General features: G+C 50.3%; 2 long non-coding RNA genes across 3 annotated transcripts in view; one reads left to right on the plus strand and one right to left on the minus strand.

The window, feature by feature from the left end:
• LOC122199479 overlaps nt 1-19,124 on the plus strand; it is a 203,624-nt gene that overhangs the window by 108,045 nt on the left and 76,455 nt on the right. The window lies entirely within an intron of this gene.
• On the minus strand, nt 15,601-17,947 carry LOC122199482. Its single transcript, XR_006193534.1, has 4 exons — nt 17,804-17,947; nt 16,352-16,456; nt 15,911-16,153; nt 15,601-15,703 (listed from the first exon to the last, which is right to left on the minus strand). It is a non-coding gene; the product is annotated as an uncharacterized LOC122199482 (long non-coding RNA).

Below are 19,124 nucleotides of genomic sequence, written 5' to 3' on the forward strand. Positions count from 1 at the left end.
ATGAGAGAGTGTGACCTTTCCTCAGTAGTGTGGCAAGTGGACAGTGAGTGGTAGTCAGGCTGAGTCATCTTTCAGGACCCCATCCCGGAGGGAGGGCTGCGTGCCAGGGAGAGGGGACAAGAGCAGCAGAATTTCAGGGGAGTGCTGGAGGGCAGGCTCCCAGGAGGAGTAAGAGGCACCCACAGGACGTGGAGGCCCCAGGGGGCAGAATTCAAACTGCTCCCATGAGCACCACGTCATCCGCCATCGAGGGCTCCCTAAGCCAGGTGACAATGACGTCACTCACACTACTTGTGTCCGAATCTGCCCTTTCCCCGTAGCCTCTCATCCCCTTCCCCTGGCTCTAGAGGGGCCAGAACAGGAAGGCAAGTGGAAGGGAGATGGGGCCAGGAAAACAAAGCAGGAGACCGCCTCTTCCTGCCCTCTTCTGCTTGTCGGGATCCACGGCTCACACCTCAGCCAGGGACAGAGCACACACGTGGAGCTGGAAGAGAGCCACGTTTTGATTTAGATGGCACTGGACTTTTTATTACCTGAAAATGAGATTGTTCAAATATCCAAAGGCAACCAGAGAAACTCTGGGACCTGCCTGAGATCTTGTCTAGGGGCAAGGAAGGGAAATCTGACAGGGCAATATCTGAAGGGAGACACGAAGAAAGCTCTTCCTGGCGTTCATTTAATAAACTGGCCACGTGAAGGGAATCAACGGCGGAGAAACTCCAAATGTCCTTCCAGAGCCCCTCTTGTAACAGGAAAGAGGAGGGGAAGAGGATGCACATTAATTAAGCACTTACTGAATGCAGGCACTATGCCAGAACCCTTGTACCTAAAACATCATTAAATCCTGCCAGTAGGGGCGCCTGGGTGGCTCAGTCGGTTAAGCGTCCGACTTCAGCTCAGGTCACGATCTCGCGGTCTGTGAGTTCGAGCCCCGCGTCGGGCTCTGGGCTGATGGCTCGGAGCCTGGAGCCTGCTTCTGATTCTGTGTCTCCCTCTCTCTCTGCCCTTCCCCCGTTCATGCTCTGTCTCTCTCTGTCTCAAAAATAAATAAACGTTAAAAAAAAAAAATTAAAAAAAAATCCTGCCAGCAATCACATGGGCTTGGGATTAACGATTAATAATTTCTATTTCATAGATAAGGAAACGGGGACCCACAGAGGTCAGGTGACTTGCCTGAGGGCATGGACACGTGGAACCTGGAGCAGGGATTAGAATTTACAAGACCATGTACCACATGGGCAGGAACTACGTATGTGCACTCACTGCTCTGTCTTCGGGGCCTGGCACGTCATGGATGCTCCATAAATATTTGCTCAATCAAAGCCCACCTCGTGGGGGACTTAGAGTAGCTCACCCACCTCTTTCTTTCTGCAACTTGCGTGAGACTGTGTGCAGGTAGCAGGCTGATTTGCACTTGGGATCAGGTTCCAGAGCGTACACGCTGCAGGGGAACAGACCACTTTCTCTCGCCCACAGGGACCTCCTGAAAATTACCACCTGAGGAGGGGGTAGGGGACCGGGCTGAGCATCAGAGAGGTCACGGGACATACCCCCAGTCAGCCAGCGTGTCCTCCTTGCTGAGCCGAGGACCCAGGTGGCTGCTCCGGGCCTGGCCCCCCGCAAGTGTTCCTCTGGCTCGCAGCGTTCCCCCCACCTCTGGCCCTCAGCCCTCCCCCCTCCCCTCTGGCCTGGCAGCCGCCAGGTGTGCGAGCAGTCAGCTTCCTCTGCGCCGTGTTGCAGAACATTGGAATTGGCAGGGCTGACGAGGCTCCACAGTGCGTGGTTCAGACTAGTAGCTTAAGCAGATGTCTTGTCAAAACAGAATAAGAAACTGTGAAGAAATAGTCTGTGAAACCCAGCCATGTCCTGCTTCCTCTCATTTCTGGGGTAAAACAGCAGCGGGGGGAAAAATGGCTTTTAGTTCTGTTCGAATGGTGCGTTTCATGCGTGATGCATGCACAACTTCTAGAATTGTTATTCTAGGTCAGGTTGATTCTCCTGCCTCTCCTCACCCTTGCCTTCCTCCCCCTCTGCCCCTCACCCCTCGAATCCTCTCCTGGCTCTCCCCACCTCTCTTCTCCTTTGGAGAGGACTTTAGCTGCCCGACTCTACAGCCCTGGGTTCCAGGCGCGAGGCCCGCACATTCCCCTTTCCTTTGTCTGAAGAGCAGAGGGGAGGCTGGTGAATAATTGATGAAGTGCAGCACTCCAGGAGGCCCGGGGCTGAAGCTGGGGTGGCCCGGGCCCCTGGAGAGGGCACAAGACTGGTCAGTTTGGGAGCCTGTAGGGTGCAGATGGCAGAGTTTCTGCAAGGGGGAAAGTGCTTCTCACCTATGGTTTCCTCTTTGCTCCTCCTGGGAGCACTGGGGTTACTGGGAATCTGCAGACAGATGGAGCCAGGAGAGGGGAGGGGTGTGTGTGACTCCTGTAGGGAATTCACAGTTTACCGTCACTGGGTGTTCAGCCTCCCCACTGTGCTCCTCTTCTCCGAAGCAATTCTTAGAGACCCAAGGGCAGCCCCGTCATGGCGAGGGGGCCCGGAGGCCAGTGCCCGCCTTGCTGGGGTCAGGAGCAAACCCCACGCCCGGCCCCCTGCCATCCCACCCAGAGCAGGGCAGGATCTCCCCCAGCCAGAATCCCATTTGGGTCCAAGAACCAAGAAGAAGCTCCATTTGTCACAAGGCCATGGAACAACATTCAGGGGAACCACTCTGAGGCATGACGGACAGGCAGAACCGTAAGTTATTCAGAGTAGCAGATCTTATAGGCATTTTGGAGAGAAAGTGAAAAAAAAAAAAAAAGAGAGATTATTTCAGCGCTGTAGTCTGAAAGAGCTGAACCACATTCATTGGCCAGCATGCTGTGAGGATTTTCTGCCTTAAAGTAGCTTTCTCTGAGGAGCTGTTTCCTGGGCAATAATTCTATCCAAGGAGGAATTTGCTTACTCCGTTAGCATTAATGTTGAATTGTGTGTGCATGTGCGTGTGCCTGTGTGTGTGTGTGAGAGAGAGAGAGAGAGCGTGTGTGTGTTTGACTCAAGACGGTGAAATTAATGTGTAAGCAGAAATTCTCGTCCGCTGCATCTATGGAGTGATAAGGCAGATTTCGGCAGCCCTGTCTCTGCCCTCGGCAAGGCTGTGTAATGTGCTCTCCATGAACACACTGTACTGGAAAATGTCACTAGGGTGAGGGGAGGCTGTCCCTGTCCCTTGAAAGAGCCCTGCTTAGATGGATTCTTGAGAAAGGCAGCACTCTTTGGATGCATGGTCCTGGACCATCCCAGGAGGCCCTTCAGCCAGAGCCTCTTTCTAGAAGGTTCCCCAAAGCTTTGCCTGGTCTCTAGAATCTGAGATACAGGAAATCAACATACACTCTGACCCCAACTCTGGGCTTCTCACTTGTTAATTTCACTGTCTCGAGCAGGACTCCCATCTGTCAGGGGGCATGTGAGGGCTCTGCTCCAGAGTTTGCCCAGATTCCCTACGGAAGGAGGAAAAAAGGTTGGGGGGCACCCCTGCTTCACTCCATGTTCCCTCCTGGTGCCCTTCACTTAGGGCTCATGGCCTCCAGAGCATCCATATACTCAGATGAAGACAAAGCACGTGCACACACGTGCACACATACACTTTGTCTCTCCCTCCCCCCACCCCTAGGATGGCTGAGCAAAGGCATTGGCCACCAGGTTGTCAAATGCCCAGGAAACGGTGGGCTGGGGTTGCTGGTGGCTGCAATCTGGTTCGAATCTCCACCTCCAGGCTGCATTGTTTGTAACAAATGGAGGTGTTTAACAGAAGAGCCCATTCAAACATGCTTTGGCATCGCAAATTGAATCCAGCCTTTGCTGCTGCTGCAACAGCTGAAGGTCTAGCCATTCTGGTTTTGGAGAGACATTTCACAGCTGCCTGGCTCCAGGAAAAGAGAGGTTCCGAGGCTGGACCTGGCTGTCTGTGGGAGTCTGGGAAGTAGTCAGATGGTGGAGGCCCTGAATGGGTGGCAAATCCTCTGGGCTTTAGGCAGAGTGGTGCTGCCCTCTGCTGGCAAGTCTGGGCTAAGTCACTGCCTGGGTAGCACTGATTCTTAGACATTCCCTCCCCGGTAAGGCTCAAAGGGCCTTGCACCCAGTGGAAAGGGAGGCTGGCTTCTGCCCTCTGGCACGGAGAGAAGGGGACAGAGAATCTGATCTAATTCCATCCTGAAAATCTGTGAGTGTTCTTTCTTTTTGGAAATACTGTGCTCTATGCCCAGGTGGTAATGCAAGATGAGGGAGGCCCTAGGAAACAAAGGCTGGGTCGTGCTCTCTAGGGCCTGGAAGTGCTGAAAAACCTACATATAGGTTTTTATTTTAATGTGTGGCTCAGTGAATAACTAAGCTGTCCTGAAGACACAAAGCTAGCAAGCTGCAGAGTCAGGATTGAATTCAGCATGCCTGATGCCAATGCCCATGCGATGACCACCATACAGGTCAGGATTTCTCTCTGGATGTGAGAGTGAGGGCAGGGGAGATGCCAGACCCTGTGGGGGAGACGCCAGCCTTCAGGGCCCTGCTTCTCCCCACTAATGGAATCAACTCCTGTCTAGATAATGGGTTATTTTAAACAAAGCTAGTGAGAGGCAGTCTTGTGGGACCGAAGCACCATTCGTCCAGCTTTGAGCTCGGACTCTGATGTTTATGGGCCGTGTGACTTTCAAGTCACTTGCCTTGTGGGATTCTGTGGGATTCTGTTTCCTCATCTATAAAACGAGGGAGTAGGCGGGGACCGGAACTGGATGTTGTTGTTTTAGCCCGCAAGGATCTTTGTAAAAATGGTTTCCTACCTCATGGGCACCATGTTTTGAAAACAATCATATCTACCATTGTGTGTTGTAATCATTTATTCCTTCTCTGATTTTTTATTAAATCAAGATATGGAACCGTCTTAGGGTTCCCAGAGAATGCAAAAAGTCGGGGTTTGCTCTGGCAAGCCATCCGTGAGGGAGTGAGGGAGGGCAGTGGGAGTGGGCAGAAGAGAGGTTGGCGAGATGCGCTTGAAACAAGGGCCTGAGTTCATCCCCAGGCAGTGCTGATCAGAGGGGCTATGGAACTGTCTCCACTGGGTGAGGGTGCTGGGCCTGTGGACCAGACATCAATCAGGCCGGGGCCACAAGCTTGGGTAAGACAGCTCCCTTCAGGCCAGTGCAGCTCCTGGGGAGGGACGGAGCCATCAACAGAGCTGGGGACATGAGGGCCTTGGTCCTGAAACTGGGATCTGGGCAGCACAGCACAGCATCCACTATAATAACTGTGTGTTCTTAAGGAACAAGAGACTGCAATGGCCTTCAACCTATAGAGGGTCATTATTAATTTTTATTCAATGTTTCGGGAGTAAAACATGCTCATGAGCCCACATTTGTGCTTCCCCAGATACTATAGGCCCAGGCTAAAAATGTGCTTCCTTCTTTGTAGCATTATCTAAGGGTATGCTTGTATATCCCAGAAACCTCAGGAGATGCCGCCACTAGGGAGCAGTGGTGGATTTCTCCAGTAGGTCTGCCTCTGTTCCCATGGTGCTTTTGGGAAGACATGCCTTCCTCTGGGCTGTCAGCCCCAGGCATTGTGCATGGATTGTAGGGGAGACTGAGTAGAAAGCTCAGCGCATAATTATCACCTGGGTCAGATACCCTTGATCAGTGCACAGCCTGCACACCTGTCCATGGCAGCCTTGTCCTCCCATTTGTTTTTCTGGCTCTACAGCCTCTCTTTCCTGTACCTTTTAAAGCATTCTCTCTTTTCTCTCTCTCCTGATTGTGAGTGCATTCTGCACTCTGGGAGTCAGGGAAGATGTCCAAGCTTTGAAAGTGTTCACTTTGCCACTGCTGGGCGTCTTTGCTCAAGGAAACAATCTAAACTATGCAGGAAGATGCTTCTCCCGATGTCATTTATAAAAGTGACAGATTCAAACCATCCTGGCTGGTAGCCAACGATAGGGGGATGGTATATTATGGTGGATCAACAAAATAGACTATTATGCCACCATTAAAAATTATAAGGCAAGAGATACCATGAAAACATGTTTGTGGCTAGTTAACAATGCGGGATACAAGGTTGTAGTACACAACCTGATCACAACAATATGAAATAAGACTGAGAAGACAATCTGCCCTGTTCATGGGCTTGAGTGGAGACTCCACAGCAGTAGGACTTACCTCTCTGTGGGCAATGAAATCTTTCTGGCTGCTTGGTAAGCCTGTGGGCCCCTCTCAGCATGTTTTTAAGTGTGTGAAATATACAACATAGAATTTCAAAAAAACCCAATGATATTGAAATATGGATATCAAAGTGTTGAAACAAATTTGCCATATAGTAATGTGTATGCTTCCTTTTACTACCTTGAGTAATAAGGATTATCTAGCAGGAGGTCAAATAACTACTATACCTACGAAGGAGTGACAAACACAAATAAAATTTCAAAATCCTTGCAGAAATTAAAATGTGGCATAAAAATGCCTGGGATTTCTATCAGGGACAGTGTAGCTTGTACAGCCAAGACTTACTGTGGTTTGATGCCTGTATTCATAATGGATGGAAATGCTGCATTTTAGTTAGAGCCTGATGAAGTAAGTATGTCACTTTTCCCATCCAAGTTCATGGACCCTCTGAATGGCTGCTGATTTAAAAACCCATGCATCAAAGTCTTTCTTTCCTTTGCCTCCTTCCTTCCTTCCTTCCTTCTTTCTTTCTTTCTTTCTTTCTTTCTTTCTTTCTTTCTTTCTTTCCTTCTTTCTTTTCTCTACCTCCCTCTTTCTTTCTTTCTTTTTTTTTCTCTATTTCCCTCTCTCCCTCTTTCTTCCTTCTTTCCTTCCTTTCTTTTATTCCTTCCGTCCTTCCTTCTTTCCTTCCTTTCTCTCTTTCTTTCTCTTTCAGTATCCAAATTTTATGTAACAAACATGCATTACTTCTATAATGTAAAATAGTAGAGGAAAATTAAAACTAAAAAAGCAAATGAGCAAAGAAAATAGGATTCAGGCTTCTCGATCGCTTGGGCTCTGAGGCGTCATATCATTTACTCCCAGGTTAACTTTGTGCTCTCACAAAGCATCTCTCTAGATGCTGTCAGGATAGCATTTTGCGAATGAACACTTTGAGGCCAAGGGAGGTTAAAGGACTTGTCCGAGGTTGCGCAGCCAGTAAGTGATAGAACCAGAACTCAAACCCAGGTCTGTCTTTTTACTTGATAGATTCCACTGATTCTTCTAGTCTGTGGCTAATGATGAGTAAGGTGAATGTTGCATGTGTCTGCTTGGTCTGTCATAGCCACTGTAAAACAATTTCAATGTGAACGTCTCCATTTCTGAAGAACAGCTGCCTTTGATTACATCCTGTCTCTGCAGTTCTCGGTATGCTGGGCTTGGAGGAAGAAAACTAAGGGTTTCTGGGAGCTTCGCTTCCGCCGATGGTTTGGGCAGGGGCGTTCTCTTTCCCCAACTGCTCTGTCGGTTCTCCAGGAGTCTGGAGGCACCTCAGCTTGAGCTTCAGGTGGGAAGCTTTCTTCTGAGCAGTTAACACGACAAGCCATGGCTGAAGCAAGATACAAACAGAACGGAAGAGAGCTGCAGCTCCAATTGGGAAGCATGGGGGCGGGCTCAAGAGGGTTCCTGAAGGAATGACACATTCCTAAACTGCCTGCCTTTGCTTGGGGATGTGTCATAGGCCAATACAAGGCTATAATAGTCAGTGGCCACTGGAGGGCAGCATTGAGTCAGATTACAGAGGGGCTTTTGGTCCAGTTACTACCTGAGCCCACGTGGAGCTTCCTCTCCGAGGAGGGGATGCCACTGCGGGACCACACTCTGGAGGGACAGTCTCCTTAATGACTCTGAGAGGCATGTGCTTTTATAACGTGGTGCTTACAAACGTGGATGATGGAGTTAGCTCGCCTGGGTTTAAATACAGCTCTGCCATTTGTTGGGTGTGTAACTTCGGGCAAGTTCTTTACACGTTCTGTGCCTCAGTTTCTCCATGAAGAGTAAACAAATGTATACAAATTAGGCACTGGTTTATTTGTCTACCTTCGCAAAACAAATCACCCAGAACAGCAACCGTTTGCTCACGATTCTGCAATTAGAGCAGAGCTCCGGGGGGGGGGGGGGGTGTGCAACTCTCTCCTCCATATATGATGTTGGCCGGGACAGTTCAAATGGGGCCAGATGATCCACGAGGCTTCCTCAAATGTATGGTAACTCATCTAGGGGCTTGCCGGACCTCTCTGTCCAGCAGGGTCATCAGAATGTTTTTACATGGTGGCTCAGGACTCCAATGGAATGAGTATAAAAGCTGCCACCCTCTTCAGGCCTAGACTAGAAGCTAACAGAGGAACTTGTACCACATTCTGTAAGTCAAGGCAAGTTACAAGGCCAGCCCAGATTCACGGAGGGGAGAATAAGCCCCGTTTCTTGATGGGAGTACTGACTTGCACTTCAGCGATGGGGGGAAATATTGGTGGCCATCTCTGCAAACAGTCGAGCACAGATACTTAGAACAGTACCTGGCACAGATGAGACTCTCCCTATACGGTAGTCCCTGTTGCAACTGAACAGACCAAGGCCGAGAGGCACTACAGAGATTTTTCCCAAGTTCCCACAGCTGGTAAGGGTAGAACTGGAATTTAAACCCAAGGCTTTCTGAATCCAAAGCACATTCACTTACCTCATCATCCACGCAAGCTGTGTGCCTTTGGCCGAGTCATTGAACCTCTCTGAGCCTTTTTCTCCTCACATGATACCAGATGGATATAGTAGAGACAACGACGTCATGAAATGACCATATAGATTAAAGAAGGAAATGCCCGAGAATCATCTTATAACCTATGAAGCATTGTGGGAGCAGGCATTATTTGAAGATGTTACTTTGAACCTCATTCATCTGGAATTTGTCTCTTGCTGATAGAATCTGGATTCATGTTTACCTTCTCTGGCGCTGGCAGTGAAACTAGTCCGGCTAAGGGTAGATGACTGTAGAGGGTATACAGTGTGTAACCCACAAGCAGTAGCCGTTTCCAAGCCTTTGGGAAGCAGCCATTGACATGAATGTTAATTACAAGCCACTCTGATCTGTTTAGTAAAAAATTTCCCAAGAACCTCTTTAATATGAAAGATGAATCTGGAGACAGGAAGTTGCTTTCTTTTAAAGCCTCTGGGCTTTTCTCTTTCTCAAGGCCAGTCTGGTGTTTGTACTGTCTCTTCTGGTAAAGTCTCCAGAGCACTACCCGCCCCCCCCACTCCCACCTCAATAAACTGCTCTGCGCCCTGAGCCCTTCTGCTCTTTGGAGAGTGGACAGACAGACCCCCCTCCACTCCTGCCTGTTCTACCTTGAGTCTCCACTTCCTGAGTGGCCTCCCCCTTAGCCATTCACCTCACGTGCCTGCCTGCTGTAGCTGCAGGGACCAGAAGCCGTGCTTTTATTAAATTTCATCCCCATCAAAATTGCATTTGGTAGTTTTCCAAGTTATGACTTCCTAATTAGCTCTTTGTTGAAGCTATTTTTCATTGCTTCGTTCGGAGTCAGTGGTAAAATGGCCCCCATTTTCTTGATGGTTTGGCCTCCTTTGATTATTTCCCCCACTTAACAAAAAATAAGAGAGCAAGGATATGCTTCCTGAGACATCTGATAACTAATCATAGCTTTGGAAAAACCCTGATATTCCCAGGTTATCAGCAGCGCAGACATCTGCTTCCTGCATGCAGGGAAACAGCGTCTGCTCGGCAGCTGGGCAGGGGCTGGGAGTTGGGCTCTGCAAACTTTCTGGGTTCAAACCTTGGCTCTGCTATTTCCCAGCTGTGTGACCCCGGACTCATTCATTGGGTTCTCTGGGCCTCCGTGTCTTCATCTTTACAATGAGAAAGATAAGTACATACTTCAGAGGTCTACCGCATAGCTCAACTAACGTCCTATCTGTAAAAGCCCTGCCTTGGAGAAGGCCCTCAACAACACTGACGACTCTTATTATATCCTGAGGATAAAATGAAATACCATGAGGGGCGCCTGGGTGGCTCAGTCGGTTGAGCATCCGACTCTTGATTTCGGCTCAGGTCATGATCCCAGGGTTGTGGGATCGAGCCCCATGTCGGGGGCTCTGTGCTGAGTGTGGAGCCTGCCTGGGATTCTCAGTCTCTCTCTCTCTCCCTCCCTCCCTCTGCCCCTCTCCCCTGCTTGTTCACACTTTCTCTATCTCTAAAAAAAATAATAGTAATAATTAGCGATCTGGCCTTGGGTAACTCTCATTAGCTTTCCAGATATCTGGACTAGATAATGGGTTACAAATTCAGTTGCCTTCAGTAAGCAGGGATGTACTGAAAATGAGTAAAGTGGACCCGGTAGAAGTGTTATGCCCATAGTTATTAGTATAGAAAAAAGTTCCAAAGTTAAATAAGTTTGGGAACAAAATGGAACAGGTATCTTTATGCAGGGTTCCTCTGAGCCTTTAAAATGCCCACCTGCGGGGCGCCTGAGTGGCTCAGGACTTCGGCTTGGGTCATGATCTCGCAGTTTGGGGGTCCGAGCCCCACATCAGGCTCTGTGCCGACAGCGCGGAGCCTGGAGCCCGCTTCGGATTCTGTGTCTCCCTCTCTCTCTGCCCCTCCCCTGCTCACACTCTGTCTCTCTCTGTCTCTCAAAAATGAATAAACATTTAAAGCAATTAAAAATAAAGTGCCCACCTGCACAGTGCATAAGGGCAGGAGAATGCATACGTGTGTATAGGGTTTTCCAAACCTCTCTGACTACAGAACCATTTTCCCACTAAGACCAGTGTTATATTGAATGCCCTGGCACTTTCCCGGCCTGATCTCAACCATCCCTTCCAGTTCTGCTGTTCGGCCAACCCCCTCTTTTGCTTGGGTCTGTATGTCAGAAAGAGGAATTTCTCATAGATGATAAAAGGCGTGTGGGGTTTTTCCTTTTATTGTTGATTGTCACCAAAATTACAATGAATTCTGTTCATATGACAGTATAGCTTGGTGTGGTCAGCTATCGGTGAAGCACATGTCTGGGCATAGATGCTCCCAACCAAGCTGAACTTCCATCAGAGACAGAGATAGGGGAGTCAGTGGGAGGCCGGGGAAGGGGCACGGTGCTGGGGTCCCTCTGTTATTTGGGGAAAACCAGGAATCGTCCGGACTTCTCATTGGCTGGGCTCAACCTTGGCATAACAAGGGTGAGGTTCAGAAATCCAAGGTCTGCACCAAAGGCCATTTGAGGCTGGCCTTTGCTTTTATTGTGCTAATACTTTGACTGAATGTCTCCCCGTTAGTGATGGAAGAAAAGTAAATCAGTGAACATTGTATGAGCACTCACTATTACTAGGCATCCAGAAGTCACTTAATCATTTCCATCAACTTGTTTAATTTAGGTATATGATGGGGACTCCATAGCATCTCAGTTGAATTGCGGTGAACCCCAAATTCCATAGCCTACAGGTAGGAAAAGCCCTTCCTAAGATTTCTGCTTCCTACACCTCTTGGACACTGAGTGCGTTGAGTGGGACCTCTGTCTCCACCCTCTTTCTGTTTTCTTTTTCTTTCTTTCTTTTTCTTCTTCTTCTTCTTTTTTTTTTTTTACCTCACAGGGTGATTGAGAGAGTTTAGGGAGGTCAGCCAGGTAAACTCCTTGGCATCTTGCAAGTGCTTGTTTAGACATAGTCCCTGTTTTCAGCTATCCACATGGAGGCCACCTGGAGGTCCTGAGGGGTCCCAGGAGCCGGTCCCCCACTCAATCCTGCTCTACCCCTCTCAGGAGGCATATGCTAGTGTAAGAAGTCTGGACCCACCCTGTCCCCCCACAGTGGCAGCGGTCTTGGTGGGTGCAGTGGCAATGGCCACCTGCAGGGGGAGCCATACACACACACATTTCAGTGCCAGGCCCGCGGGCGATCCCTGAGGAAGAGGGCTTTCTATGGGGAATGGGTTGAAGCTGGCATCAGCATGTTTTCTGGAATCTTCCTCCCATTGTGGAGAGGAGTGTCTGGGGATATTCACAAGGCAAGGTGCTGCTTTTCCTCTGGTTGCTGGAAAAAAGTGAGAACTTGAGCTGGCTTGATGCTGGAGGTCTCCCCTGAGGCCTCAGAAAGCGCCTTATTAGCTGTTGATTTTATTTTCACCACCCAGCCTGGCTCTGGCAGGCCCTCCGCAGACTGCTGGCTGCAGTGCCTTTCTAAGGAGCCTCTTGGCAGAGCTGTGAGCTGGGCCTCGTGTTCTTCGCTCCATCTGAAGGAGCAGACCTGCGCGGGGTGGCTGGCCATGCTTAGCAACCTTCCTTCACCTCCGAGTGGGGGCGGAGAGTGGGGTGGAGGCATGAAAGTGTACAGACCTGCCCTCCGATCCCCAGCTAAGTCCGTTTGCTGCCGTTCCCTATGGAACAAGGGACGAGGAAGCCAGTCACCGTGGTGTGAGCACCTCTGTGACCTGTTCTGCAACCTCAAGAGCATTCTACCGAGGTAGAATGGAGGCTCAGAGAGGTCTGGTGACTTGCCCAGAGCCACACAGCTAGCAAGCAAAGATGATAATGCTATATGCCACTAACTGAGAGCCTCACCGTTGGCAGGCTTCACGGCAGTTGCATCACATATGCTCAATCCTACAACCAGCTTTGTAAAGCCCCTCTTCTGCCCTCAACTCCGCACTGCCTCCGGACCCTTCAATGGACCACTCTCCTATTTCCCCGGTCTTTCAAATTGCTGAAATTCCCTTTTGCCCCACGGTTTGAAGTCCCCTCTTCCCTCTTACCCAAGAGTACTTTCGTGAGAGGGGCCATGGTCCGACTTCAGCTCAGGTCATGATCTCACAGTCTGTGAGTTCTAGCCCCACGTCGGGCTCTGTGCTGACAGCTCGGAGCCTGGAGTCTGCTTCGGATTCTGTGTCTCCCTCTCTCTCTCTGACTCTCCCCTGTTCATGCTCTCTCTCGGTCTCAAAAATAAATAAACATTAAAAAAAGATGCACTGCAGGACAGCGCCCGGCATCCCTGTCGGAGGGCTAGCCTCAGGGGTCATTGTAATTTACAGTGGTTACAGGCAGGATAACAGACTCTCGACTCTAATGACCTCTCTGAATCCAAAGGAGACTGGGGCTGAATACCACCGTAAGCCTCAAGGTTATCTGTAAACTTGAGTTCTGTGAACACCATTTGGCACAGTTCTGAGATTCTTTCTGTCGTTGTGATAGCCGTCCCAGTGTCAGAGAGACGAGGAGCCCAGGCAGCTTGTGGCAAATGGCCTCGTCTTGGTACTACTTGGGGACTCGGGCATTTCTGACCTGCTGGTCACATAGGAAGTTCATGTGGTGGAGAAGACCAGAAGAAGAGAATTTACCTTGACTCAGCACCCAGATGCTCCATCTTATGGTCATATCATGAAGATGTCTGTATAAGCTCCATGTAGGTATAGGACCCAGCCCATGGTCACCCAAGTGGCACAGAAAGGTTCCAGGAGCAAATCTAGGTAGGTCTAACGCAAATCCATGCATTTTCACTATTGCCTGTGGGATAAAACGTCCCAAGTATCACAGAGGTGCGTCTTCATTTGTTTTATGGAAAGGGGCCCATACTTTCTGTCACCGTCATTTCTGCAGGCAGTGAGAACACCGTCCTGGCGAGGGAAATCTACGTCAGACCAGAGACTGGACAACGGAAGGTTGTTTCTGAAATATTTATCCCTGCAAAGTAAATATTTCTGTCTCCATCATTCCAGAATTTCCCAGTTGACAGCTTCACAGCTTCTTTTTCTTTCCTCTTGAACATTTAGCCGTCGCTAGAGACAGGGACACAACTGGTTCTTTTCATTTTCGACCGTGGACTTCTTGCCACCAAAGGAAGGAAGGCAGGCAGGCAGGCAAGTGACCCAACTAGGGTCCCGACCAAGGACAGGGGGTGGGGCTGGGGGGGGGGCATCAGGTTGGGTCCCCTGTGGTAATCCTGGGGGAAGACTCACCTGCCGGAGAGCCAAGCTAGGGTGCAGGTGGTTCTTTGAGGTCATCTTGCAGACTTGCTGCTATAATGTTCTCACATCCATTCTGTCCCCTTCTCTTCTTTCTCATCAGTACCTCTTGGAGAAGTTGAATAACTTGCCCAAGGCCTCGCAATTAGTTAGTGCTGGCTTTCCACCTCCCTAGTGATGACCTTGCCTACTGCTCCTGCTGCTCTGTAATCAAAAGGCCCTTGTCCCCAAGCTCATCCTCGGGCACCTCACGATAGCCCTCTCTGCTCCAGCCTGCTGTGTACCAACCCCTCCAACGGAAACTTTCTTCCTCGTCTTTAGACCTTGCTGAGGCCGCTCCTGCTGCCTGGGACTCCCTTTGTTCATGTTGTCCTCTCTGAATAAGAAAGGTCCTCAGGGAACCTTCATACAGTCATGCTCAGCTTAAAGATCCCCTCTTCTGAGGGGTCTCTCGTCACTTATTCACCTGCTCCTCCCTAGTGCACATACCCTGTCGCCCGCCTCACTCCTTGTAAAAGGCTCCCCCCTCATCCCAACGCTGATCACACTTAGTGGGACTTCTCATTTCATTTTCTGATTCCCCGACCGTGAGCTCTCTGAGGGTGGAGGCTTCTTTACAGCTGCAACCCCAGCAACTGATGCCCGGCCTGACCCACCGTAGGTGCTCAATAAACATCCAGTTGATGAGAGCGTGAGTGAGCAAGCTAGAGAATAAGTAAGGGTCTGTACTCATTTGTCACCGTGGTCCCCTCGGCCTGACACACCCTCCTCTGTGCTTCACACTTACGTTCTGTGTGAGTCTGCTTAAAGGGCTCATCTCTCTCTGTGCCTCGGTTTCCTCATCTGTCAAAGAGGAAATAGTAACGGTGTACCTGAAAGCTTCCGGCACTGTGCCTGGCCTGTGCTAGGTGCTTAATAAATGACGGTGATTTTGTGATAGGTCGTAGCGTGATATTTATTAGCATAATCACCTGGGGAAACCTATGCCAACGCGCTGAAGCTTGCCAAGGACAACTTCCCAGAAACGGCACACCGCGAGACCTACAGGGGACAACATCATTTCTTTTGAAAACCTGGCCCCAAATTGCATTTTACAAAATCTCTCATTAACTTTTTGTTCGGGACTTGTTTGGTCTCTGAAGCCTAGGGAGGATTCCGCCTTGGCGTTTCGGCTCAGAAGGCAGTCCCCTTCCTTCCAGGTGTGCCCGGGCTGTGTCCACTGTCTACAGGTTACCCTCTGCCCCCCGATGGCCAAGGGCCAGCCTCATCACTGCCTGTACTTCTCAGAAGTCACCCTCTTGGCGCGCCCGCCCCGGCCACCCTTTCTGACCCTCCGGCTGCCTCTCCCCCACTTCCTAACCTCCCTCTCATCGCGCTTTTCCTTGTTCAGACATTATCCGACCCGCTGTATCATCGGTGCCTTGTTGATGGTTCCCTCTCCTCCCCCAGCCCCCTAACTAGACGGCAAAGTCTTTGAACTCAGAGATTTTGACCGTTTTGCTCATTGCCTTTTCTCCAGGGCCCAGAACGTGCCAGGCACAGAGCACGGGCTCCGTGCATGTTTGTTATGTATTTGAGTGTATGGGTGGGAAGGAGGGTTTGCTGGCAGGTTCTGAATTTAGAACCCACCTGATACAGGTATGTGCTTAGCAGGGAGAACCAGTCTTCCCTGAGCTGTCCGTCTGGGCCAGCCTTGGGTAGTGCTTGACGCCTCACTTCCTTCCATCTTCACGGTGGCCTTCTGGATGGGAAAGTTGGGGCTCAGAGAGATGGAGAAGCTTCCCTGTTACACAGTTTATGGGCAACAGAGCCTAAGGACTGTGCCCTCCCATCCTGGACAGAAAGCAGTGCCTTTGCCCTCTGCCGCACCCCAGCCTGTCGGGGAGGCCTCCGCGGGTGGTTTCTGAGCTGGCTGCTTTGCAGGGCCAGAAGGCCCATCCCTCCTCACCTGTCTGTGTGCGGAGGCGTTTTTGGCATGTGCACGGAGTCAGGTGGCCCAAGCAGCTTTCAGCGGTCGGAGGTGGCAGGCTAATTATCGGCTCCGGGAGCAGCGGGTGGACGTACTGGGGATTGTCTGAAAAGTCCGCCTAGAACCGTGGCCTGGAGCAGGACGCCCTCCACCTCCTTCCCTGGGGGAGTGGGGTGCAGGGCAGGGCCAGGACAGGCAACGTGATAGCGTGAAGGGTGTTTTCTGCCCAAGGGAGATATTAGACAAGAGTTAGAAAGACCTGGATTCTGATCCTGGCTCTGCCACTGACAAGTTGTGTGAAATTGACTACGTTTGCTCAATATCTCTGAGTCCTCTGCTCATACAACCCCAGCGGTAACCCAGGCATGCCTCCCAAACTTGGGGGAATGATCCACGAGACAACGTCAGCAGCATGCTTACCGCAGGCACAAAATAGATGCTAGCTGTTTTATGTTTATCCATTGCAACATGTGACTTCCTGTCTTGTGAAGCGTGGAATGAAAGGTTTCATTCAGCAGAACAGGCCTGGCACACAGTAGGCACTGAATAAAGGTCAGTCCCCTAGCTCTTCCCCTTCCCATCCTTCAGCGCCAAGTTCCAGGCCTCTTTGTCCCTGGGGACGTGACATCCCTGCCCCTGCCCTGGGGGGGTTTCTGTGGGCTCCTGGTTAATGGGGGACTGGTATGGTCATTTTGGAACGATTATGTTAGAAGCCCCCCTCCCTTCTTCCTTCTTTTCTCTCTCCCTTCCTTTCTTCCCTCCGTCTCTCTCTCCTTTCTTCCTTCTATTCAATTCATTTTCAGTGAGTACCTACTAAGTGTCAGTCACCGTGCTAGGTGCTGTGAATACTGCTGTGAGCAAGACAAGATCCCTGCTATCATGGAGCTTAAGTGTAGGTGGAGTCTGGTGATGGAGGAGAAAATAAACAAGTATACAAGGAAATAAAATAAGCATTATAAAAGCAGAAAATAGAATCATATACTAGGAGCTGAAGGAGGGCTAGTAAAACTACTTTAAATGGGGAGCCAGGAAAAGCATTGCTAAGGAAGCAATATTTGAATCCAGACTTGAAAGATCAGGGTAGGCCCACCACGTTCAGCCTTGGGAAAAGGGGTCTCAGGCTGCAGGAGCAGCGTGTGCAAAGGCCCTGGGGAAGGCTGTACTTTTCAGTGGGGACAGTGGGCCCCCAAATGAAGCCCCATCTCTGCTCCCCCGGCTCAGGCAAGGCAGGCAGGCTTTGTCCTCGAGGCTTGGCTGCACTTAAGATCCTGCTCCCAGGATGTCCTCTCTGCACTTAATTTGCTGCAATTGGCAGAGGTTAATCCTGTTCATGTTCCTCAGGGCCCCTGCCAAAGCCAGCCCTTCTCACAGATGCTGGTTTAAATTAGAGGGATTGTTTTCAGAAGATGAGATTCCAAACTGGTCCTATTTCTGAGCCTTCCTAATGGCAGGCAACAAAAAGAATGCTGGGCTAGGCTGGCATCTTGACAGGTGGGGGGGGGGGTGCCAGGTCCTGCCAGTCCAGTGAGAAGCAAGTCAGGCCCCAACAGCCCCCCTCCTGCCAGAATGCCGACCAGACCTGCTGGTCCCCCATTTGAGGTGCTCCAGGCTTGGCCCCCACCTGGCTCCTCCCTCTTCCTTCCTGTGCACGCCCTCCTGCCTAGCTCCGTGCCTTTGCCTCCCCTGCCTTCTGTCCCCACATGGGAAGGTCTGCTCACTGTCCCAGGATCTGCCTCCTAGAGAAAGACTTTACAGACACTCCCTGGGGGAACCTTTTCTCCTTTAGTCTCCTCATTTCTCTTATGGTCTTTAAGGCATTGGCCGTAGTGTCAATTGAGCTGGGGAGACTGAGTTCCACTGGAGTGTGAGCACCTTGAGGGCAGGGCTCCCAGGTGTTCGTCTCTGCCTTTCCGGGGCCTCGCACATCATGCATTCAGCAAATGTTAATTCATCCAGCCAACGTCTGCTCTGTCCCAGGCTCCCCGAGAGGCAAAGGGGGAATAGCTCTGGGTGAAGCATGCCTCTTGCTCTTAGCTTGCTCCTGGCTTAGTACAGGGGACAGGCCATGAAGAGACATTGTGACACGGAGAAGGGCTGAGCGGATCAGGGTGCATGCTCTCGTAAGGGGTGCCCAGGAAGGTTTCTCAGAGAAAGTGATAGCCATGACACATAGACTGAGGACAGTGAGGGCCAGGGGGTAGGATGGCTGGCCCCAGATCTCCTGTGTAGCGCATGGCAGAGTGAACTCTCAAATCGGGGCCCACATCAGTGCCAGAGTGGGTTCCCTGCCTACCACACCCCCCCAGTTAGCACACTCCTCTCTGATCCTGCCCCACAGGGTAAGAAGGAAAAGTGTCAGACCCACTTGCTCAAAGCCTTGCCACATTCTGCTGCAAAATCTTCTGTTTCCAAGCCACTTCAGACTTGTGATGACTCACCAGGTCCTTGGAGTCGCAGAGACTGTCAGCAAAATCCGAGGCCAGTGAATAGATTTCCCACCGCAGGGTATTGTGGGACAGCTCGCTTCCTACTGACGGTTGTTTCTTCCCCCCCGCCCCCGCCCATTTCAAAATAATGCATACTAATTGTAGAAAATTTGGGGAGAAAATGCAAATCGCCCATAATTTCACGACCCAGAAATAACCATTGTTAACGTTTCGGCGTACTGAGATGGTTACTTTGGGATTTTATTTAGAAGTCGCTACAATATATAATTACTGCTTATTAATATATGCAAATATATGAATATAATTTACCTTGTATGTATTTAGCTTATTGTAAAGATTTGCACCCTCTACTGCCTGGAAACCTCAAAGACGGAGAGCGTGAAAGAAGTAGCTCTGGGGCGCCTGGGTGGCTCAATCGGTTAAGCGTCCGACTTCGACTCAGGTCATGATCTTGCGGTCCGTGGGTTCGAGCCCCGCATCGGGCTCTGTGCTGACAGCTCAGAGCCTGGAATCTGCTTCAGATTCTGTGTCTCCCTCTCTCTCTGACCCTCCCCCGTTCATGCTCTGTCTCTCTCTGTCTCAAAAAGAAATAAACATTTAAAAAAATTTAAAAAAACCTTTAAAAAAATTTAAAAAAAAAATTTTTTTTTTTAACGTTTATTTATTTTTGAGACAGAGAGAGACAGAGCATGAACAGGGGAGGGGCAGAGAGAGAGGGAGACACAGAATCTGAAACAGGCTCCAGG

Source organism: Panthera leo, chromosome D1 (genome assembly GCF_018350215.1).
Source record: "Panthera leo isolate Ple1 chromosome D1, P.leo_Ple1_pat1.1, whole genome shotgun sequence".
In the NCBI taxonomy this organism is placed as follows: Eukaryota; Metazoa; Chordata; class Mammalia; order Carnivora; family Felidae; genus Panthera; species Panthera leo.